Here is a 24,736-nt window from a genome sequence, read left to right on the forward strand (position 1 = left end):
GGCACTGTAACACTATTCAAAGGATATCTGTTGGAACAGGGAAACACGAGTTAATGACCACAATAATGTCACACATACATAAAGAGAGTAAAGTGAGGAAAGGTGTGACAGATGAGGCCCCCCAGCAGTCTAGGCCTATAGCAGCTTAACTATGGGATGTTTCAGGATCACCTGAGCCATCCCTAACTATAAGCTTTATAAAAAAGGAAAGTTTTAAGCCTGGTCTTAAAAGGGGAAAGGGTGTCTGCTTCCCGGACATTTACTGGCAGCTTATTCCACAAGAGAGGGGCCTGATAACTGAAGGCTCTGCCTCCCATTCTACTTTTAGAAACTCTGGGAACCTCAAGTAAACCTGCAGTTTGGGAACGAAGTGCTCTGTTAGGAAAATATCTTACAATCAGATCTTTAAGATATGATGGAGCTCGGTCATTAAGAGCTTTATATGTAAGGAGAAGAATCTTAAATTCTATTCTGAATTTAACAGGGAGCCAATAAAGAGAAGCTAAAACTGGAGAAATATGATCTCTCCTGTTAGTTCTCATCAGAACTCTGGCTGCAGCATTTTGGATCAGCTGGAGGCTTTTCAGAGAATATGTGGGACAGCCCAATAATAAAGAATTACAGTAGTCCAATCTTGAAGTAACAAATGCATGGCCTAGTTTTTCTGCATCACTCTGAGACAGGCTGTTCCTGATTTTAACAATATTACGAAGATGAAAGAAGGCAGTCCTAGAAACCTGTTTTATATGCAAGTCAAATGATAAGTTCTGGTCAAAAATAACTCCAAGGTTCCTCACTGTAGAACTAGAAGCCAAGGAAATACCATCTAGAGTAACTATATAGCTAGACAATTTCTCCCTGAAGCGCTCAGGTCCAAAGATAAGGACTTCAGTTTTCTCTGAATTTAGAAGCAGACAGTTCTGAGTCATCCAGGTCTTTATGTCTTTAAGACATGCTTGTAATTTGACCAACCTATTGGTTTCATCTGGTTTTATAGATACCTCCTTGAACAGTCTGGTTGGGATTGGGTCTAAAACACAAGTTGATGGTTTAGAAGAGACTATTGCTGTTGTTAGTTCAGAAAGATCAACTGGGCAGAAGCCGTCTTCTAAAGCTGCTGTACTTGATGATACATCACTGATAATAGTGGGAAGGACTCCATCAATCTTCTCTATAGAAACAATTTTATTGATAAAGAAGCTCATGAAATCATCACTGCTGAGAGTTAAAGGAATAACTGGCTCAGCAGAGCTCGGACTCTTAGTCAGACTGGCTACAGCGCTGAAAAGAAACCTGGGATTATTCTTATTCTCTTCTATCAATGATGAATAATAAGCAGTTCTAGCTTTACGAAGGGCTTTCTTATACGTTATTAAACTATCTTTCCAGACTAATTGAGACTCTTCTAAATTAGAGGAGCTTTCTTGCAGTCTGCTTTAAAGCACGCAGCTGTGAATTATACCAAGGAGCCAGCCTCTTCTGACTGATTACCTTCCTTTTCAGAGGGGCAACATTGCCCAGTGCTGTAACCATTGAAACTATAGTGCTGTCAACAAGAGAGTCAAGTGTTGCTGGAGTAAAGTTTAGGTAGTCGTCCTCTGTCATATCTGCACATGGCAGTGAAGAAAAGGATGATGGAATTAACTCTTTAAATCTGGTTACAGCATCCTCTGATAGACACCTTCTAAATGTAAATTTCTTCTCAGAAACTGTATAGTCAAGTAATGTAAACTCAAAGGTTATCAGAAAATGGTCAGATAAGACAGAGTTATGAGGGAACACTGTTAACTGTTCACTCTCAATGCCATAAGTCAGCACAAGATCAAGGGTGTGATTAAGGCAGTGAGTCGCTCTGTGAACACTCTGAGAAAATCCAATAGAGTCTAATATAGAATTAAAGTTCATATTTAGGCTGTCATTTTCAAACATCTACATGATTATTAAAGTCACCCACTACAATGACTTTATCTGTACTCAGCACTAACTGGGATAAACACTTTGAGAATTCAGACAGAAACTCAGAATAAGGGCCAGGTGGACGATACACAACAACAAACACAAGAGGTTTCTGGGATTTCCACTTTGCGTGGGAAAAACTGAGAATCAGAGATTCAAAAGAGCTCAAACTAATCTTGGGTCTGGGACTGATTAGTAAGGCCTATTTCAGACCAGGGCGGCAAAGCGTGGCAGAACGGAAGCGATTTTCACCGGCGGAGGTGAAAATACATGGAAACAGATCTGTCCTTGCACACCGACGCGGCGGTAGTCGGGCGGTAGCGGCGCGGAGACGCCTCCATCTCGCGCTGCTTTTGGAAAATAGAACTCGAGCGGACTTTGGACGGCAGCGGCCGGCGGCGGCCGGCGGTGTCCCGTTGAAATGAATGGGGAATGCAGACAGGGCTGGAGCAGAACTACCGCGGCCGCGGACTGTCCGGTGTGAAAAGCCAAGTTGAACACACCGCCTGATAACCGGCGTAAGACTGCCGTCGTTTCGCTGCCGTCGTTTCGCTGCCGCCACGCCACGCTCTGGTCTGAAATCGGCCTAACCCTGATCTGAAGATAGCTGCCACTCCTCCTCCTCTGCCTGTGGTTCCAGGAACGTGAACATTTAAACAGTCAGAGGGAGTTGCTTCATTAATGCTAACATGATCCTCCTGCTGCAGCCAGGTTTCTGTAAGACAAAATATATCAATATGATGATCACAAATCAACTCATTCACTAACAGAGACTTCGAAAGGAGAGATCTGATATTCAGCAAACCACATTTAATAGTTTGATGTTTTTGTTCAGTTAAAGTTTTTGTTTTAATATTTATTTTCCCAAGAGGATTTGCTCCTTTTGTGTTAATTGATTGGGTGGGTAGCAGCAGGTGGGAAGCTGCAGAGAAGTGTGTAAGACTACAACTCTGCATCCTGGTCTGAGCCCTGGGTTGTCATGTTTTAGGGTGGCAAATAAATTCATCCATATTTCTAGAAATGAGAGCAGCTCCTTCCAAAGTGGGATGGATGCCGTCTCTCCTCATCAGACCAGGTTTTCTCCAGAAAGATTGCCAATTATCTATGTAGCCCACGTTGTTTGCTGGACACCATCTAGACAACCAGCGATTGTAGGACGACATGCGGCTAAACATGTCATCACTGGTCAGATTTTTTACTCTGAGCTGGATTTTATCCAACATATTAGAAATGTAACAAATAGAATGAAATAGAAATGTAAGACAGGATTTTATCATCTTAAAAATATTGCCAGAGTTCACCCATTTCTCTCTCTTGCCAGCACGGAGGTGCTGATGCATGCTTTTATTTCTAGTAGAATAGATTATTGCAATGCCCTGCTCTCTGGTCTTCCCAAAAAAAGTATTTCTTACCGACAATTACTACAGAATCAGCTGCACGTGTGCTGACGAGGACCAGAGGGCGGGAACACACGACACCAGGTTTATATAAAAAAAAAAAAAAAAAAAAAAAAGCTGCATTGGCTCCCCGTCCGTTTGACGATTGATTTTAAGGTTCTTTCAGTTGTTTATAAATGTCTTAATGGTCTTATTTTTCTGATCTGCTTTTAAATTATTGGCCCTCGCGGACCCTGAAGTCCTCTGGTACCGGCCTTTTAGTTGTTCCTAAAGTTGGAACAAAAACTTATGGTGAGACGTCGTTCCATTATTATGGACCTGCCACAGAACCTCAGGGCTGCAGAGGCTGTCGTTTTTAAAAAGAGGCTCAATACCTACCTTTTTAGTTTAGCTTTCAGCTGTATTTTATTTAATTTATTAATTTGGGTTTAGTTTACTTTCATCCATTATTTTAAACAGGGCTGGGCGAGTCAACTTGTTATTATCGCATTAACTCATTCATTAGACACCGAGAGGTGGAGGTGTCGATCACATTGTACCTCAAATAAAATTATATCCAAGACTTGTGGAAAGAAGTAGAATGATTTAAAAGTGAATAAAGCTGTAAGCAGCAGGAGGAAGCAGAGACGTCTGCACTCTTCAGAAGCAAGAAGTAAAAACCATTGCAGGCGCCTACATCTTCATCACCATTTAAGGACTTCTGGCATAATATTTTACTTTCAGATGACTCCACGAGCCAAACTAAAAATACAGAGACAGCTGTACACAGTTTTAGCTTCAACAGTCACTGCTCCTCCCCATGTGGAGAAAAGGCATTGCAGCTCACTTCCTTGATTAAGGACATTACTACTTTGTTATGGCTGGGGGTGGTGTTACTTGGCTGAAAACTGGATAGGACCCTGCTGGCAACTGGCTGTACAGAGCCATCATTTTGAGTAGCTGCATCTAAGAATATGCAGCTCCAAATAGTTCCCTCCAAATTAAATCCATTTCCAAACATGAAGATATTTCTCCCTGGTTCCCTTCCTTAGGCCTTCGACAGCCACCCTTCCATCGAGACGAATAAATAAATTATTTGGAGCCAAAGAATTGGTTTCAGCAGCACACATTGTACAATACCACCGTTTTATTTAAAAAGAGGTTCAGGCTGGCAAGTTAGACAGCTTCATGACAGCCGCCTCAGACGACAGCTTCTGTCGGATTGGCGACCGCCACTGCTGCGGCAGCTTCTTCCGTCGGATTGGCGACCGCCACTGCTGCGGCAGCTTCTTCCGTCGGATTGGCGACCGCCACTGCTGCGGCAGCTTCTTCCGTCGGATTGGCGACCGCCACTGCTGCGGCAGCTTCTTCCGTCGGATTGGCGACCGCCACCGCTGCGGCAGCTTCTTCCGTCGGATTGGCGGCCGCCACCGCTGCGGCAGCTTCTTCCGTCGGATTGGCGGCCGCCACCGCTGCGGCAGCTTCTTCCGTCGGATTGGCGGCCGCCACCGCTGCGGCAGCTTCTGTCGGATTGGCGGCCGCAACCGCTGCGGCAGCTTCTGTCGGATTGGCGGCCGCCACCGCTGCGGCAGCTTCTGTCGGATTGGCGGCCGCAACCGCTGCGGCAGGTTCTGTCGGATTGGCGGCCGCAACCGCTGCGGCAGGTTCTGTCGGATTGGCGGCCGCAACCGCCACTGCTGCGGCAGCTTCCTCCGTCGGATTGGCGGCGACAGCCAGAGAAACATTCACTTCTCTTTTAGCCTTCAGATTTACTTGTGAGATGTCAGCTTGCTTATATTTCATGTCGCCAATGGATGCAGCAGCTTTAACTTCTTTGCTTTCCATTAAGACTGCAAAGAAGTTCAAAAATGGATTAAGAAATATAGACAAGTTAGCCATAAACAGAAAATGCAAATACTTCAGACCTGCCCCAATAGATGGCCCTAAACTCAGTTTAGTTACTTTTCTTGCAGTGTGACAAAGCTTTAAAGGGCTTTACCATATCCTGACACGTACTATACAACTATGCAGAAGTCAAGTAAACAGCTGCAGATTGAAACGGGTCACTGTTCAAACAGAAGTCTTCTGATAACCATTTTCCAGTCGATGCTCAAACGCAGTTTATAAAGTTTCACCACCCAAGGAAGACTCAAACTCATTTTGCATACCTTCTTTTGAGTTCTTCCCCAACATGGAATCCATTGGCTGGACAAGTTCAAGGGGTTTCCTTGAAGACAAGTCTATGACACAAAAGGCATTGAGTTACTATGAAAACCTACAGCTTTAAAACATTTCTTACAGCTGTCCTTACCGCTTTGCTTTTTCTGAACCTCATTGGCAGCTCCATGATTCATCCCAACTATTGGCCAACATGATCCTATGGAGAGAGCATATTTTGCACAAATGCTGATCGTGAGAAAGAACAACAGACACAATCCAGTTTTAGGACTTAACACCAAAAAGAGCAGACAAAATGCAAAACCTTTGGCCAGCCAAGCCGTCAGCACAGAAATCAGCAGCACTCCAACAGCTCCCATTGTTCCAGTCAGCAAACAACATCCCAACCCACCTGTGAGGTTTAAATCAGCTCCTCGTGGAGGTGACACAGCTGTTGCTCATCAGGTATAATTAGATTTAGAAGATTCAGGGCTCATTCAGATAATAGTGAATTAAAAATACCAAAAGTGGATTTAAATAGTAGTATTGAGGATTTTAATCTTTATATATATAATGCTATTGTAGAAGTGGCTAGTCAAACTATAAGGATAAAAGGTGGGAAAAAGGAAAGGAAGTTGGTACCATGGTGGACAATAGAATGTACTGCAGCTATTGAAGAAACAAAATAAAGCCTTTAAAGTATTAAAAGGAAATCATAGCCCTCAGAATTTGAATGAATACAAAAAATTGCAAGTGAAGGTAAGAAGAACTGTTAAAAGTGATTAAAAGAATGAAAGGAATTAAAAGAGTGAATGGATGTCCAATATTAAATAATGGAGAAACAACAGCAGTGAAAAATAAAGATAAGGCAGAGATGTTGAGAAAAGTGTTTGTTAGAATTCATAGTTCTGAAAATATCAGCGTAGTAGGGCGAGAAAAGACAATTCTGGAAAATAAGGAGTTATTGGAGAAAATGGTCTAATCAAAAGATTTATTGAATATGTCATTTACAATAATGGAATTGAATAGGGCAGTTTAAAAATATAAATTATCAGCTCCAGGAAAGATCAGATTTGTTATGGAATGATAAGTAATTTAAGTGAATTTTCTAAAAATATTTGATTGGAATTGTATAATAGAATTTGGGAGGAGCGAGAATTACCAAAAAGTTGGAAAGAAGCTGTGGTTATACCAATTAGAAAGCCAGGAAAAGATGAATCAAAACCAAAAATAAAAAATGATAGACCAAGAGCTTTAACATCCAATATATGTAAAATAATGGAGAGAATGATAAATGAAAGATTGTTATATTATATAGAAAGTAAAGGACTTATATCAAAGTATCAAAGTGGATTTAGGAGAGGGAGGAGTACAATGGATCCAGTAATATGTCTAGAGAATGAAATAAGAAAGGCTCAAGTAAATAAAGAGAGTGTTGTAGCAGTATTTTTTTATATTGAAAGAGCGTATGATATGATGTGGAGAGAAGGGTTATTAGTTCAAATTAGAAGAATGGGTATAAATGGTTGTATGTTTAAATGGATTAAAAAAAATTTCCACATTTGGATATATACTGTATATACTGAAGAGATTGTAATAACCCCAGCCCTAAATTTGACTTGTCCTAAGTGCAATTGCTTTTGTTTCGCCTAATTTTAAATCAAACAACCTCAAACATCCCTACATGAAACCACATTTAGATAATAATGATTCTATTTTTGTGAAAGGGGGATGAATTCATACCCTCTGTACACATAGCCTAGCTTTACATTAACCTGTTTTATTAATGTTTGCAGATGACTAAGACAGGGAAACCTGATGCTTACTGGAGGGACATCTGTGTAAAATATGCCCAGGGCCAATACCACTTCTCTACTGGCAAACGTCCAGGGGCCAAGAAGTGGAAAAGGGCCCTGGAGAAAATTGATGCTTGTCCCCTGCAGAACCACACAAAGGATCTGTTCGGGGGAAGCCTTCTGTGCTCCTGTGGGTTCCACAAGGTAGGTGAAATGATTTACTAAGTCCTGGTAAGCCACTGCAGCATGTGGATTTATTTATTGAACAATATATATCTGCACAATTCTGGAGAAAACTGTGAGTGTAGGATTCTGAGTTGCATGTAGTACAGCCTAGTCAGCCAAGGAGGAGGAAATAGTCCACCGCTACACAGCTCTCCATGCCATGGACAAGAAGCCTTCAAGGTACAAAATAGTAATTATTTTGTGCACCAGAATTAAACATACATTCCATGGGCTGAATGAAGAATATGGATGACTCTTTCACCATTTAGCTACACCCAGAAGGCTAGGAAGAAAGCGCGGGCATCAGGAGGACCGTGGAGAGCACCAAGGAAGCCGAGTGGCTCTGCTCCTGGACAGCAGGCGGCAGAGAGGTGCTTTCTATCATTTTGGTTCAATGCAAATCATTGATTAAGAGACAGCACATGTAATTAAGTGTAAATTACTTTATTGCAATCCCTACTGACATTGTCACTTGGTTCTTCGTGGCTTTACAACCTTGTTCACGGTCCAGATCATATCACACTTCTCTCCCACAGACTGTACATGACTCACGGCCAAGCAGCCCGGGACCCCGAAGTCCACAGGGTCAGTGAGTGTGTCTGCCTCAGACTAGTGATGTGTCGGTCGCGAACGATCCGGCTCTAAGAGCCGGCTCTTTGAAGTGAACGACAGGAACTGGCTCCACAATGGGAGCCGTTTTGGGATCCTATTTGGGAGCCGTTTTTTTTTTTCTTTCAGTATCTCGCTGTCTCGCTTGTGCTCTGCAAGTGCCACAGAGCCGACAGTTTTGTCCCCACGTCGGTTTTTTTGTCCTTGATACCTCGCTGTCTCCCCCCCCCCCCCCCCCCCTCACTCTGCTCAGCTTCTGCCAGTGCTAGACGGAGAGTTTTTTTTCCTCGGTCTCCACTGCCCTCATGGAAGCGTGTGCTCCACACATCTGACTAATCACACGCAGCTTTCAATTAATAAGGTGACGGGGCTGCTTTTATACTTTTTCGTACTGTGGTGGGTATTTGTATTTAACACAGTGAGTTCTTCATCTCTAGTGGTTCAAAACTTGTGTTGTTCACATGTTTTTTATCCTTCATAGTTTTATACTTTAATTTAATAGCACTGAAAGTGATACTTGTATTATGGTACCTTTTTGTTATGAAGCTGCTTTAATACTTTTTCGTACTGTGGTGAGTATTTGTAATACAGTGAGTTCTCCATCTCTAGGCCTAGTAGTTCAAAACTGGTGTTGTTCACATGGTCTCTTTTATCCTTCATAGTTTTATACTTTAATTTAATAGAACTGTATTTGATATTTGTATTGTGGCACCTTTTTTGTCATGAAGCTGCTTTGATACTTTTTCGTATTGTGGTGAGTGTTTGTATTTTATCTGTTTAATTTATTTTAAGTTATTTTTGTGGAAGTGGTGCTATTTTGTGATAATTTAATTGGTTATAATAAAACTTTTATTTATAAAGCACTGTTATGCAGCATTTTTACTCATCATAAGTGCTTAACAATGTCAATAATGAAACAAAATGTTATAAAATTAGGTTTAAGCTATTAATAATTAATAATGTAAAAATATATATGGGGAGCCGTTTGGGAGCCGAAAGAGCCGGCTCTCCACAGTAAGAAGAGCCATTAGAGCCGCATCTCGAAAAAGAGCCGAAAATCCCATCAGAGGTGTGTAGCAGAGTGGCGCAGCGGAAGCGTGCTGGGCCCATAACCCAGAGGTCAATAGACCAAAATCATCCTCTGCTATGTATACATTTTCAAATCAAACTCGACATCTCTCATTAAAAAACCTGGAAAAGACGATGTAACACTCATAGCATCACAATTGACACTTGACCAACTCTGAAAACCTTTCAACACACTCTTAATTAAAACTCGTTTGGTGTGCTCACGAGTGTTCTCCAAAGTCCACTTTTCTGATATAAGTAAAAAATAAGAATTATTGTTGTCAAAAGACTGAAATCTTTCACTTTTGTTAAATGGATTAGAGGATCGTTTACCCGATCTCTTTAAGTTGTGTTTTTTATTTTGAATAGTCACGTGGATAAGGCACTGGCCTCCTAAAGCTGGGCATACACTGTGCAATTTTTGGCCCGATGTCGACAAGACTTTCACTCGTGCGACTATTTTGGAGATCGGACCAAGTTTTGGCTCAATCGTGCGTCTCGCATCGTGTGGTATACATGGGGTAACAACAAACGATTAAGCCCTCCCGACCACCTCCCGATCGTTCGGATGAAAATCAAACTTGTTTGAAATCCTGGTCGCCGCTCGTGAGGCTCTCGCACAGTTGAAGCAGTTGCACGCGGCGATTGACCTCATCCTGTCACACTACGCAGAGCCAAGCAGAATGTCCAGCAAAGAGGTGTTCTTTTGCTTGGGACTGGCTGAGTGCTCCTGCTCAATCGTTTCCAGTTGTTGCTTGGCTCTTTTGATATAAATTATCAGAGCCTGAATTTGTACTTGTACCTTCAAAGCATCCTCGGGTGACAGGAACTTCATCCTACGAAAGCGGGGGTCAGGGGCAGCAGCAATGATGGCCACATTTTGTCCATTCTCTTTGAAGCAGACTCAGACTCCCACCTTGCTTTCATCTCTTGGTCTGCAGCAATCTGAAGCAGACCCGTATGTGGTTTTCTTGTAGACTTATGGAGACCCTTCAGCAGTGGAGGTAAAACAGATATTGTGACATAGGACTCTCCACTGAGAAAAACAGTGGCCTGTTCGAAAGGCTTGAGGACCTGCTCCAGTTCCTCTAGTAAGATCCACTGATCATTCCTCAAATCCATGTATTGCTTCCCACGCTGTGTAACGTCTGGGTCAGAAAGTGTTGGGACCACCGGCCACCGTTGTTCCAAAAGGCGACTTACCATGTAGTGTGAGCTGTTCCATCTTACAGACACATCCTGGAGCAGGGTATGCTCAGCTGTACCCCACTGTTTTTGTTTCTGTTTCAGCTTGCTGCTAGCCGGCTCACTTTTCTTGAAATGCTTCACAAGAGACCATGCAGCCCCGAGTGTCCTGTCGATCATGGGGTTGTTCTTCAAGGCATGATTTACCACCAACTGAAGCGTATGGCCGGCACAACGATGTGATGCTACCGCATGTTTCTCCTCTAGGATGCGAAGAGCTGCAACAACATTTGCATTATCATGTACAATCGCCAGTACATCATCTCGAAGGGAGAAATCAAATTTATCTGCCACCATCTCAACCCAAGGGGCAATGTTTTCAGCAGTGTGGCGCTCCTCAAGTGGTATTGTAGTTAAGCTAAACGAGGTCAGCTCCTAATTTTCATTAATGAAATGACAGGTGACACCTAAATATGCCTCAGTGGCCAGACTGGTCCAAGCATCAGTTGTTAGGGATAGTTTGGAAATGCTTTTTTTCTAGTTCACTTTTCACTTTGTCCATGGTAACCATATACTTCTTCTCCATTAAGTCAGGAAGTGGCGCCTGGATGGAAGGGTGTATCCTGAGTGGAAAGTGTTTATCATTTCACGGAAGCCTTCCCCTTCAACAATCGCAAGGGGCCTCATGTCCTTCACAATCATAGAGACGATCCTGTTTGTGTACACACTAGCCTCCTGGGGTGTGCAAGGTGCCTGGTTCTTTTTATTAAAAAAAAGGTCCGCCACACTGCTTTCCTTACTCCTGTAATGGCAAAAAACATAAAGTACATGAATATTCACAGCAGCAAATCAAAAATATAGCATCGTCCACATCATTGCTGTTATTATGATACATTTAGCTAACAGTAGGCTATACTACAGCCATCTCAGAGGCTCAACTTAAAAAATTATTTATGTAATTTAAATTGTCAACTTGTAATGCGTGTTTACTACTTGGATCTGGTTGCTACTAGATCGTGGAATTTCGACAGTCAACAGGTAGACTAGAACTACATAATGGCAGAGTATAAAATCCACCGTCCGGTGTTAGCAAATAGATAACACAGAAGAAACATGTCGGGACTGGTAGCGCTAACAGCTTTAAACTAGGCAAACATGGGACCTGTTCTAGTCGTAATTAAAAGACGTAAATTTTACGCCGGGAATATAACTGGACAACAACTCAACAGTCTAACGTAGCGTTTATTCAGAGAGGATCTTGAAATGAACAGAACTTACAGTGTTTTGCTGCCATCCTGACGAGCTCCAGGGTGCTTTCGTTTTAAGTGTTCGTGCATCGCTGATGTACTGCTGTGGTACGCCAAATTAAATTTGCATAGTCTGCAAACAACCACATTGTTAGCAGCATTAAAGATCCTATGACATGAAAATAAATGGAGGCTTTTATATATTTTTAGAGGCTTTAGTGGTCCCCTTATACTGTATTATACTGTATATAGGCAACATTCTGCCTTGGTGCAGAATTACAGCCAGTCCCAAAATGAGTTTTTCTTAGGATCCTCAGAATGAGCTGTTTAGGGCCTGCAGCTTTAAATGCAAATTAGGAGGAGAAAGACGGGGCAAAGCGGAGGGTGGGGGTGTGGCCTTACTTCCGCCCTTGGTACCATGCGCAAATGCGTTGTGAATCGCTATGGCACGTAGAACAGCAGTCGTTCAAGCTTTTCAATTTGACCCAGAGTCTGATCCAGATGGAGAAGAAGTTGAAGAAGTTGAAAATCAGCGACTACAGCAGGACGTCTCTGAATGGTTAGTTAAGTATTTCGCCGTTAATTTAGTTTGTTTTGCTTATGTGTTGTTACAGATATTATCATGTGGGCTTAGCTACCTATGCTGAAGTAGTTGTATGTCTAGTTATATCAGTAATCTTTGTCATAAAAAAGAGCTATGCAGCCTTCACATCCATGTAAATCATGTTGCACATTACTCATGATTTATTCCTGAAGATAAATGTTCACCGTATGAAAAATAATATTTGATTTACTCCAGAGCACATTTGATGTTTACTTACTCAACAGCCACAAGCTAGACACTAACAAGCCATTATACCTTTTTATGTTGTTTATATCCACCTACATTTTTTACATAGGTGCCATTGTGGAAAATGTGCAACTATGCCCACAGAAGTGGAGAATATTTGCTGCCTTGAGATACCACAGGTAACATTCTCACCACCTCACTGGAAAATAATTTGTCTCTTCTTTCGGCAACTAATTTTGCTAATAAATGTCACTTACCGTTTCTAATTCTAAAAAAGGTTACTACACGACTTCGGGAGGTCGAAGAACAGCTCCCATGCATGGTAGACCATCCTGGATTGGAGCCTGTCTGCCTAAATGTCTACTCACTTCAAAATGCCAGCCAAATATACAGAGCAGACTATGGTCCTCTACAGTTCAGAGAAATACACCGGTAAATTGTGCATTGTTAGATAAGTTAATAACAGAAGTTTAGAGTTTTGACTTTGTATTCCAATAATTTATTTATTTTTGTACAGCGAGGGATGGGGTGGGGGGGGGGAGACACAAAACAGACCGAATATGATCCATTGGTGCATAGAATTATTTTTTCATACACACAATGATACATTCAGAATTTAATATCTAAAATTTCTGAATCAATTGTTCAGTCGCTACAGGTATCTGTCCTGTCGCAGTTTTGTGAGCTGGTGCTGGGGCTTCTTGGGACGCAGAATCCGGGTTGTAATTCCAGCCTGTGTGGTCCTGCGCATCCGCTCGGAGTTTCCTGATGAGGAAGGCCACTATGTTGGGTTTAAACGGCCCCCTGTTTGAACCTTGAAACAAAGCTGGCAATGACCTCCTCCTTGTCCGGCCTCTCATACTGCGCTGATAAGTTTTCTGGGACAGAGATGGCCAACAGCGCATCGTTGTATGGTGTCGGGTTAAAAAAGACTTCATCGAAGATTAGGTCCATCATGTCAGAAACATAACCTGTATCATAAAGCACAAGCAATATCTCCATTTAATTGGTTGAGTTTTGTTTTTACTGTGCATTTGTATGTAATCCATTTTTCTTCGAGAGAAATAAATGTTAAAATTCCAAACAATGTGTCATTTTAATTGATTTGAACCATTACCAAAGGTCGCCTTCGTCTTTACTGGTTTAGCTCTGCACTCTCCCTTCCGAGACTTTGGAAAGGAGAGTTTAAAGAGGGGTACACCTTCCTCCGTTTCGGCCTGTGGTCGATCCGCATTTTCATTGAAATGCATAGCAGCCAGGTAGAGTCTGGAAGTACAAGATAAAAATATTTGTTCATATTGACAGATATTTTAAACTAAAATTCCTAAAAGTATTGAGTAAAGATTTGTTTTACCTGCACAGCATTCCAATAAAGGGAAACACTACATTTTTTGGAGCAAAACGAAGGATGACTGCATGGAAAGCCTCCAAAGATGACGTTTGGTGGTGGAGGCTCAGTTTTTCCACATCCTTCAGCGTTCTTTTCTTTGTCAGCAGAGACTCCAACTTGTAGAAAACTGGAGTTGCTGCAAACAATAACAAAATATCTTATTAGAAAACAATACAGTAACAAATATCACAGCAATGACCTCGTTGTTTGCTTGTCTGTTTGCTGTTTTAACATTTTGCCTGCATATTGGTTGAGATACCTGCTTGGAGCCATTTCTTTTTGTCCGTTGTTGTGCGGATTGCATGCTCACACTTGGGGTAAAGAGGATTCTCATGCGTGTGGATATCTTGCACATGGTTGAGGATCGCGTTCCACTTGGCAATTCTCTCTGGCCCTGAGGTTGAATTAGCTGCAGTCCAGTATATGTGGTTGTTGATGCTTTTCATCCACTTGTTCAGTTTCTCACAGTCTTTCATCTTACACAGGACTTCCAGTTTCTTTGAAATTCCTAAAATGACAGCAAACAACATTCCACTTAGTAAAGAGTAAGAGTGACAACTATGCTGTAGCAATTCAAAAACAATTTCAAAGCATTTGATAATATTGACTCATAATGTCAGCATTTGACTGTCCAACATCACTGCTGTCAATTTTTCTGATGACACAGCAGTAGTTGACCTAATTTCTAAGAACAATGAGCAGGCTTACTTGAATGAGGTAGATAGACTTTCAAACTGTTGCCAAGACAACAACCTACTCCTATTGTTACCAAGACTAAGGAGATATATATAGATTTCAGGCAATATCAGCAGAAAGTCTACCAACCAGTCCAGATTAACGACTCTGAGGTGGAAAGAGTAGATCTTGGTGTTGATATTTCTGAACATCTGACTTTGACCAAACATGTTGATTCACTGGTGAACGCCAGCGTCTTTTCCACCTCAGATGCCATAAGTACTTTAGGTTACCTGAAAACCTGAAAAGTTACCTTTTGCGAAGTTCCACACATCGTAGTACTGGGTGATGTTTCTCTCCCTGAGGAACTTTTGAACTTGAGGATGACGATCGGTGACAATGCAATCCAGTTTGACGTCACGCGACTCGAGCAAGGCCAGACTCCTCGTCAGGCCCTCTTTCTCCATATAGCAGCTACCACCAACCTCGTTGCTCTGTCACCACAGAAAAAAAAACACATTAGTAGACAATGTATTATGGACCTTGATTTTTAAATTACAACAAATAACCCCTTTACAGAGTCAATTTCAACAACTCACCTGGACCAACTGAATGTCCACAACGGTGTTAGTTTGGAGATCCATCATGGTGTAACTCCCATATTTTGCAGAGTGACCTGTTAAAAATTGGGTTTAAATAATGACACTTGGAATCACTATTCAATACATATTATGTATTCTTATATTTAGGTGCAATTCATAACTTCACATAACAACACACTGCTTAGAGCCATCAGACCTGGTCCCTGGCTTTTGTGTGTCTCAGAGCCAGCACTATTACACTCTGATTGCTGGCCTTTGGCTACAGATAGTTGGAGCTAAAGACCTTGATAAAACCACCCCCTGCCTGCTGTCATTCCTTTGAACTTCAAACAATATCACTGTACAAAATACAATACTTCAGTCAAGTAACAATACCTGGAGAATCAGCCCTCATGTCACCACCGAGTATGACTTTTTCCTCCCGAGTAAGCCGCTGCAGATTCACATCCTGTTAGGGCTGTCGCGGTTGAGGAATTCCCCCTGCGGTAAGTCAGGGCGGCTCAATATCGCGATATGCGATATTATTGCGCCATCTTTTTTTTTTTTTTTTTATCTATCTATCTAGCAAATTTGTTTGTTAATTACTAAATTACTGAACTCATTGCAATATTTCCTCTGAAACATAGCACTTACACATTTAAAAAAGGTTATAAAAAGACACGGCAACTTTATAACACTTTATTTTATTGAAAGCAGAACAAAGGGCGGTAACGGCACAGATGCGAGAAGGCTGAAGTTGAACTTTTAAATGCAAATAAAATATGAAATGAACTAAAAAACAAGTGCCTGTTTTGTTGTTTTTTTAAATTAAGTAAAACAAAATGAGATGTACCAGGCACTACAATTTCACACACAAAAAAAATTATACCTCGGTCATGTCCTTGTTACGCGCAAGGAAAACCAGCATATTAACTTTATGCGGTTTGAGAGAGGATCTGAGGGGGGTGACAACGTTTCCAGCAACACTGAAAACCCTCTCGGATGGTGTGCTTGTTGCGCAAATACACATATACTTGCGTGCCACTGTGGAGAGCAAGGGAAATCTCTGCTGGTTGTTGCGCCACCATGCCAGGGGGTTTTCGTTAGGGTCGATTGGGTCCTCCTGCAAGTAGCGAGTGAGCTCCAGGTCGGTTCTGGCTCTCTTCGGGACGGTTGCAGACGTGCTTGTCCGTGACTTCAGCAGGTCTCCGAGCGTTTTTTTTTTTTTGCCGCTGGTGGCACCGCTGTCTGCGCCAAGGACTCTGGGTGGGCAGCAGCTGACGCACTGGCACCGCTCTCTCCATCTTCCATGTGTAAGATCTCCTCGATCAGCGCGCACTTTGTCTCCTCCTCCGCATCATCATCAAAATTGTTGCCCCGATATCTTGGGTCCAGCAAGCAGGACTTTGCCAACGTTTTTTGTAGAGCAGCTGGTCTGTACTTCTCCTCGAGAACGCTGCACATCTTCCGCTTGATGTCCGAGGTCAGAGTGGTGTCCTCGTCTGATGGTTTTAAAATATCTTCAGCGAGGAGTTTCAGGACAGGTTTAATGGATGACACCGTGACATAGTTCTCGCCAGACAGCAGATCCGTAAATTCAGCCGCTGGTTTTAACGCCGCGTTCACCGACTCCAAAACTGCAATGTCCTGCCAGCTGGGGATGAGATGTTGATGCCGTCGATCATCCAGGACTCTTTTTATAGCGGGGATTTGCTCCAACACTCGGTCCACCATTTTCTGTTTGGAGCCCCATCTTGTTGGGCAGTCCTGCATGGACGGAGTAATGGCCGTATAATTATTGAACCGACATTACACCTTATTATTATTAAATTAAAAGTCAACATTTAACATTATTTTTCGTTTCAGTGTATTTTTTTCTAAACGAAAAATATTTTTTAAGCATCTCTATGGTAGGTGTTTATTTTGAGAAATCATAATGGCCGAGTTTCCCGAACGCGTTCTTAAGGAAATAGTTCTTAAGGAATTAAATATAAAGACTTAGGCCTAAGGACTATAAAGGCTGTTAAGAGTGGGTCGGGGCGATCGTAGGCCTACATTTTCTTCTGAAAGATCTTCTTCAGTTTAGAACGCTTTCGGGAAACGCGATCTTCTTTTACAGCGCTCTTAACGCTCATCTTAGCGCTAAGAGCGCGAAAACACGTTCGGGAAACCCGGCCAATATGGCGGCTCAATAATAATTGTGTTATTAAGTGGACTTACAGTGGGTTACAATTAGATAGCCTAAATAGGCTATAACTTCTGAAAGCTAGTTTACCGTTATGAGCCCGTGCTGCGGGATTTCGAGCTCAGCTTGCGCTTTCGCCAGATCCCTCCTCTTCAACCAGCTCTGGGAGAACGCAGCCACTAAGCTGTGGCAGAGACCCATTGCACGGGATGTGCGGTCTTTCACGCTTCCCATTGCGTTTGTGACTGCTAAATGTAAATTGTGACCGAAGCAGTTCAGCCACGTCCAGTTCAGTCTTCTCACTGCTGCGGCGATGTTTGCCCCGTTGTCGGTTGTTATGCACGCCAGCTTCTTCTCATCCAGGGACCACTCATCAAAAGCGCTGCGTAGAGCCTCTGCGATGTTGTCGGATGTGTGATTCTGGGGCATAAACACTGTTTCGAGGCAGCGTGATTTAAGAGTCCAGTCGGGGGTCAGGTAATGTACAGTTAGACTCATGTAAGGAGTCATATTCACACTGGACCACATGTCAGTGGTGGCAGAGAAAAAGTCCACACTTTTGAGCTCACTCTGAACCGATGCTCTAACTGTATTGTACATTTTCGGCACAGCAGTTTCTGAGAAGTAGGTTTTCCCTGGCAACTCATATTGCTTGTCAAATTTCTGCAGCAGTGACTTGAATGCAGGTTTCTCCACAGTAGCAAACGGCACCATCTCCTCAACCAGATACCGTGTAACAGCACCTGTTAGGCGTTTATGTCTGTCGCTGTCTCTGCTGTATTTGGCGACTCGACCAAAGGCTTCGCCGAGTTCAAGTTGTCGGCTCGCCCCAACATGAGCTGCTCCACGACTCTGTGTGGCAGGAGGCAGCGGCAACCGTGCCGCAATAGCCGGATGATAGCTTCCTAGGTGAGCCTTTAAATTGGTTGTGTTCCCTCGTTTGACTTGAACCGTTTTTCGGCAGATTTTACAAATCGCCTGGTTTAAATCGGCTGGTTCACCCTTCTCATTTGGTTGAAAGCCAAAATGCTCCCAAAGGGGCGAAGTAACATTCAGTTTTGACACTAGTGCAGCTTCCATTTTCTCTTTCTAAAGTGTGTTAAGTTTTGGCGAGATCAGGTCACGTGCGGTGATGAAAAAGTAGTTCGTCAAAACGATCGTCAAACTTCTGCTGGAAAGCATATTTTGCTCTATTTTTTTTTTGTGGAACATCTATGAACAACAGTGACCACTCGGTAAGTTTCAAAGCTTTGCAAAACGAACATTTAATGTTGCTAATAGGACCGTGCGCATGTAGATTGAAACCTGCACAGACGCTATCGAAAATACGTGCGGTGATCGCGGTGACCCATCATGAAGCGCGGTGGGCGTCATCATATCGCGATATTTCATTTTTGCGGTTATTGCGACAGCCCTACATCCTGTGCGACTTTCCAGTGGTGAATAACTGCAGGTTCAATGAAGGCTCTGGCATGCCGGCGAAATGTTTCATACCGAAACAACTCCAGCTTCATTGCCTTGAAGACCTGGGTGTGGAGGGGAGAAATAATACATGTAATTTGATATAAATACAAGTATTTCAGTTACGGTATCTACAGTTGCACATACTTTACCTTTTCTATTTGTATGAAAGATGCACCACTCAGGTACACAGCGGCAGAAAGGTGCAGGTTTCCAGCTGGCGTGCTACCCAGGATAGGCTGGCTATTCCATTGTCTTCTAAATGTGCAGTGGGGACACCGCTGCTTCACAGACAGGAATGTCCCCAGCCTTTGAGTCTTCACATCACATGACCGTGTGCAGACCGGACATGCATTAAACAACTGCATGATGCAGTTCTCGTACACTATGTACTTCTTGATGTGTGTGGAAGTGGAGGACTCCTCTCTATATAAAACCACAAAGAAAGCAAAACACATTTTGAGTTGATCAGATTGAGCTTTCATCTGGACAGTACTTTAAACCAGCACACTCCTTGAAGCCGGATGAATAATCTGTATGCACATAAATAATCCTAAAAGTAATGCTATAAACAACAACAGTCTCGCTGAGACCAATCCTTCATGTTGGAATGCCATACAATTAAAAAAAAATTATGAAAGTTCTCACAATCCCTACATTTTCTTCACACTCGCACACAGATAATGATAACTTACAGCCTCAGTGTAGAGTTTTCGGACGCTGTGACAGAGTCTGCAGGGTCATAAGTGGAATCCTGTCCCTTTGGGGTATCCACTAAAGAGCTTCCCTCCAATGCATCATCTTCCTGCTCCTCCTCAAGATCCAATCGAGGTCTTTTGGATGGTCTCTTTACTGGTGTTGATGACAGGAACAAAGGGTCTACATTGGACGTCCCAACACCAAAGTCTTTGCAGGAGACAGTTGCCTGGACACCTGCAACAAATATCACCATTGTACCGTCAGGATGTATGTTTGTTTGATATGTCAAGTCATTCATGTGTATGACATATGATGTATTCATACAGTGACAGCACTCTTCTAACCCAATTTCACATGTGGGACAATAAAGTTAATCTCATCTTATTGAAGGTGGCTAGAACATACCTTCACTTCTTTCTTTTTTTTACTTTATTGCCTATAACGTATAGGCAATACAAACAAACACACCACACAGAAACAGACAAATAATAATAATAACAATATTATACATAAAACACACATGTACAAATAAAATTGAAAATTAAAATAAAATTAAAATAAAAATACATTAGAAAAAAAAAGGTTCACCTTGATTGCAAGCTTATGTTACATTCGTCTTATACAATTATATGCTTAACCAATATAAAGAATGACAGGTGTCCATCTCCTAAGGAAAAGGGGTAATTTTAACTGTAGAATGGCAGTCATATTTTCCATCACTTGGACTTGATTACACCTCTGTCTCCATTGAGCCACTGTATGAGGCTCAGGCTGCATCCAACGCATTGTAATAATTTTTCTTGCGATCATTAGTAAGACATGCAAAATATAACACTGGTCTTTAGTAAAGTTTTGTTCTGTTGTTTTCTCAAGCAAAATAAATACAGGGTCAAAATACCTTCACTTCTGATGTGGGCCTTCAAAGTCCTAAAGGATAGCTGTGTGGCTACAGTATGTGTTTCCAGTTGGTCTGTCTGGCAGGCAACATCCCTTGAGAGAGGCAGCTGAATAAAAGCACTTGATGTGCTGGCCTGTGTAGATACAACAAGGTCAAATTAGTACAAGTTATTACTTTGTATATCTTCCAAATGCAAGTTTGAAGACTTAGCCCTATGCTAATCGCGATTTTGACATTCTCAGCTGATTGCTCTGGTTTGCAAAGATGGACGTAGTGCTAGTCATTTTAATCAGGGGAAAGGCAGATATCGTGCGCGCCATAACACCAACAGCAGGACGGCTATCAAAACAACAAATAAGTACACAACACTGGCGTTACAGTAAATGAGGTGTCCACTCGCATACCTCATGCTATTTACTGTTACATTAGCGACAGTAGCTGCATTAGCTATTAGCTGCAGAGCTAACGATACTTTCAGGACACTTTCTTGTGGTAACAAGCTATTTAACTATACTGTACATACATAAAAGCAAGACAATTATAGAGCGTTAAATTACTTACTTGTCCGAGGTCTGTAGTTGGGCCAAAGAGAGTTGGTACTGATCCAGGGTTCATTTTAAGACGATCGGCAAGGCCAGCTCGGTATTGGCCCAAGTTTTGGAAACAATCCTCCGTGAAATGTTTGGCGCACACATACACAAATCTCTTCTGTTCTTTTGTCACTTTCCCAGAAAAAACAAAATCTGACCACTGGCTCTTTAGGGGTTCTGATGCAGGAGCTTTAAAAAGATTTTTTAGATCCGTTGTACATCCATGTACAGAGCAAATGTTATGCTTTCGATCAGCCATGGTGTGTTAGATATCCTACGCAGAAAAATCAAGATGGCGTTGCGCAGACTTTCAACTGATTTTACAATGAGCTGGCCAAAGAGCTGTGGGCGGGGAAAGGCAGTTTATTGGCTCTGGGTGGAAACAACCTCCACGTCATAAGCGGGCACACGTCATAAGCGGCGGCTTTCTCGATCAGGGCTTCTGCATGGTCACATTTCCAAAGGCAGAGAATAATTTCCAGTGCATGGTTTAGGTCTATCGTCATTTTTAGACACTGGGGGACCGCAGGCAGGCTAGAGGAACTCATATTAATGTTAAACAACCTTAAAAAGTGAAAATTTCATGCCATGGGACCTTTAACAAGTCAGAGCAGGAAGTTATTGACTACTTGTTTTGTGCTACTTTACTTGTTACCTACACAGCAGATATCAACCTTATGACAAACATAAAGAAATCGAACACATACTCTAATGAAGGGATGAGAGGTGGTAGTGATCGATGCCACGCCCACAGACAGCTACAGCAAGTCTCTGTGGCGCAATAGGCCAGCGCGTTCGGCTGTTAACCGAAAGGTTGGTCGTTCAAGCCCACCCAGGGACGAGTGTGTGTGTACCAACAAATCTACCGGTCAGCAACCAGTTGTAGGTTTGGTAGCAAATCAATATCTGTAATGGGTAACTTGTCCCACTGAATCCACAAGTTATCCTTTAAGTCATTTGGTTGAGAAGAGTTAAGGTGCCAAAGCATTCTGAGCTGTTTGATGAGAGATATTACAATTGTATTGTAACTGGTAATCTTGCTGTATAGCACCTCCACTTTTTGGTTCAAGTTTGACATAGATAAGCAGCAGTTCACTCGAGTCTCATCACGTAAAAATACAGAACGCTTGCATCTACCGCCATGAGGGGGCAGTCAAGCTCGAAGCCACGCCCACTGCCAACAAAAGCCAGGCAGAGTCTCTGTGGAGCAATGGGTTAGCGCGTTCGGCTGTTAACCAAAAGGTTGGTGGGTCAAGCCCACCCAGGGGTGTTCTGACACATGCGTATTACGTGAGTTAAAGCAAACATTCTGCCGCCAAAATGCTCTCCTTACGTATTATACACGCTCCTTGGCAAAATATTTCTCCAAGGGTGACCTGTTAAGTGCAGTGTAATGCATGACTCAACCTGGAGGCTCCTCTGTCTTTTGTCAAAATTGCACATGCAAAGTGAAAAAACAACCTTTTTGTCATATTGCTATGAAAGTCACACACAAACAAGAAAAAATTCAAAAAGGCTGAGAGACCAAATGAGGGCACTTGGGAAACAATTTGACATTAAATCTCATTCTTTAACAAGTCGGACCAGGAAGTTATTGACTACTTGTTGTGTGCTACTTTACTTGTTACCTACACAGCAGATATCAACCTTATGAAAAACATAAATAAATCGAACACATACTCTAATGAAGGGATGAGAGGTGGTAATGATCGAGGCCACGCCCACAGACAACTACAGCAAGTCTCTGTGGCGCAATCGGCCAGCGCGTTCGGCTGTTAACCGAAAGGTTGGTGGTTTGAGCCCACCCAGGGACGAGTTTGTGTACCAACAAATCTACCGGTCAGCAACCAGTTGTAGGTTTGGTAGCAAATCGATAGCTGTAATGGGTGACTTGTCCCACTGAACTCACAAGTTATCCTTTAAGTCATTTGGTTGACAAGAGTTAAGGTGTCAAAGCATGCTGAGCTGTTTGATGAGAGATATTACAATTGTATTGTAACTGGTAATCTTGCTGTATAGCACCTCCTACTTTTCGGTTCAAGTTTGACATAGATCAGCAGCAGTTCACTCGAGTCTCATCACGTAAAAATACAGAACGCTTGCATCTACTGCCATGAGGGGGCAGTCAAGCTCGAAGCCACACCCACTGCCAACAAAAGCTAGGCAGAGTCTCTGTGGCGCAATTGGTTAGCGCGTTCGGCTGTTAACCGAAAGGTTGGTGGTTCAAGCCCACCCAGGGACGTTCTGACTTATGCGTATTACGTGAGTTAAAGTAAACATTCTGCCGCCAAAACGCTCTCTTTACGCATTATACACGCTCCTTGGCAAAATATTTCTCCAAGGGTGACCTGTTAAGTGCAGTGTAATGCATGACTCAACCTGGAGTCTCCTCTGTCTTTTGTCAAAATTGCACATGCAAAGTGAAAAAACAACCTTTTTGTCATAATGCTATGAAAGTCACACACAAACAAGAAAAAATTCAAAAAGGCTGAGAGACCAAATGAGGGCACTTGGGAAACAATTTGACATTAAATCTCTTTCTTTAATAAGTCGCACCAGGAAGTTATTGACTACTTGTTGTGTGCTACTTTACTTGTTACCTACAACATATAACATAAATAAATCGAACACATACTCTAATGAAGGGATGAGAGGTGGTAATGATCGAGGCCACGCCCACAGACAACTACAGCAAGTCTCTGTGGCGCAATTGGCCAGCGCGTTCGGCTGTTAACCGAAAGGTTGGTGGTTTGAGCCCACCCAGGGACGAGTGTGTATACCAACAAATCCACTGGTCAACAACCAGGGGGGTATTCCTCGAAAATAGCTAAAGAAAGCCAGGCTATAGCCAGAAATTGTCGCTTGAACTAGCACCATCTCCCAATTAAGCCTCAAGTTGCTCCACAAAGACACTTCAGCTGCATCTCAGTGAGGCTTACATAGCCTAGCTAAGTGTGAGTGCACGAGGAACGTAAGAAGCCCTGACGAGTGGATGGTGGAAAAATCGAGATGGCAGAAAAGGAGAGCAAGACAACAGCTCTAATTTTTTCGGCAGCTGAATAAATAATGCTGATGGAGCTGTATGAGGATTTTAAAAGTGTCATCACCAGAAATGGTAATACAGCTGCGATCAAAAAAGCGAAGAAACGGCATGACTGACAACTGCAGACAGACTAAACGCCTAAGTTCTGAAAGTTTCAATTGTTAGACATTTATTTTACTGTACTCATGTATTTATGCTCTCCTCTTTGTGTTATAATTTGTTTACATAAAGCATGCTGAATTATCTCTGGATGAGATGTACAGCACAAATATACTGGCCCTGCTCACTTTATTAATAACCCAATAATCGACACGCATCATCATACTTTGTGACTATATTATCGTGAGTGTGTGACCCACATATTATTTTTTCACTGTTACATCTCAACAGGAGCTATCTTAACAGCCAAAAGCATACCTGGCAGCAGGTGAAGGTAAAGTACAGGAAAATGTTTCAGAGTGGTAAGTAGCCTTTGAAGAAATGTGTTTGTCCAATAAAGAGAGCAGCAAACTAGATATGGAACACAAGAAACTGAAAATAAAAGAGATCAAGAAACTGGAGAGGGATGTTAGTATAAATTCAGATAAAGGAGAATTTCGTGTTGTGAACTGTATTTAATTCTGTTTTCTCTCCACAGCTTGAGAAACATGTAATAATAATTAAACAATTCAACACAACTTGAACTCAAACTTGTCATTATTGTACGATTCATGCGAAGTGTTAGAAATGTGTTTTTTACATTTATATTCACAGTGGGGTGCCATCACCTAACGTGTGGAAAGTTATAAATCATCTCTGTCCATTT

At 42.3% G+C, this 24,736-nt stretch overlaps 4 long non-coding RNA genes, 3 other non-coding genes and 1 pseudogene across 7 annotated transcripts; 5 read left to right on the forward strand and 3 right to left on the reverse strand.

Annotated features, from left to right (window-relative positions):
- The window catches only part of LOC142385530 (immunoglobulin kappa light chain-like), a 158,116-nt pseudogene that overhangs the window by 20,692 nt on the left and 112,688 nt on the right, over window positions 1-24,736 (forward strand).
- LOC142385532 (uncharacterized) lies at window positions 11,796-13,844 on the forward strand. Its single transcript, XR_012770205.1, has 3 exons — window positions 11,796-12,588; window positions 12,687-12,841; window positions 13,059-13,844. It is a non-coding gene; the product is annotated as an uncharacterized LOC142385532 (long non-coding RNA).
- On the reverse strand, window positions 13,011-13,852 carry LOC142385531 (uncharacterized). Its single transcript, XR_012770204.1, has 3 exons — window positions 13,764-13,852; window positions 13,527-13,675; window positions 13,011-13,380 (listed from the first exon to the last, which is right to left on the reverse strand). It is a non-coding gene; the product is annotated as an uncharacterized LOC142385531 (long non-coding RNA).
- LOC142385534 (uncharacterized) lies at window positions 14,808-15,519 on the reverse strand. Its single transcript, XR_012770207.1, has 3 exons — window positions 15,452-15,519; window positions 15,074-15,150; window positions 14,808-14,968 (listed from the first exon to the last, which is right to left on the reverse strand). It is a non-coding gene; the product is annotated as an uncharacterized LOC142385534 (long non-coding RNA).
- Window positions 19,041-21,315, reverse strand: LOC142385533 (uncharacterized). Its single transcript, XR_012770206.1, has 3 exons — window positions 20,299-21,315; window positions 19,397-19,634; window positions 19,041-19,127 (listed from the first exon to the last, which is right to left on the reverse strand). It is a non-coding gene; the product is annotated as an uncharacterized LOC142385533 (long non-coding RNA).
- trnan-guu (transfer RNA asparagine (anticodon GUU)) lies at window positions 22,629-22,702 on the forward strand. Its single transcript has one exon. It is a non-coding gene; the product is annotated as a tRNA-Asn (tRNA).
- On the forward strand, window positions 23,057-23,130 carry trnan-guu (transfer RNA asparagine (anticodon GUU)). Its single transcript has one exon. It is a non-coding gene; the product is annotated as a tRNA-Asn (tRNA).
- Window positions 23,584-23,657, forward strand: trnan-guu (transfer RNA asparagine (anticodon GUU)). Its single transcript has one exon. It is a non-coding gene; the product is annotated as a tRNA-Asn (tRNA).

Source organism: Odontesthes bonariensis, chromosome 8 (genome assembly GCF_027942865.1).
Source record: "Odontesthes bonariensis isolate fOdoBon6 chromosome 8, fOdoBon6.hap1, whole genome shotgun sequence".
In the NCBI taxonomy this organism is placed as follows: domain Eukaryota; kingdom Metazoa; phylum Chordata; class Actinopteri; order Atheriniformes; family Atherinopsidae; genus Odontesthes; species Odontesthes bonariensis.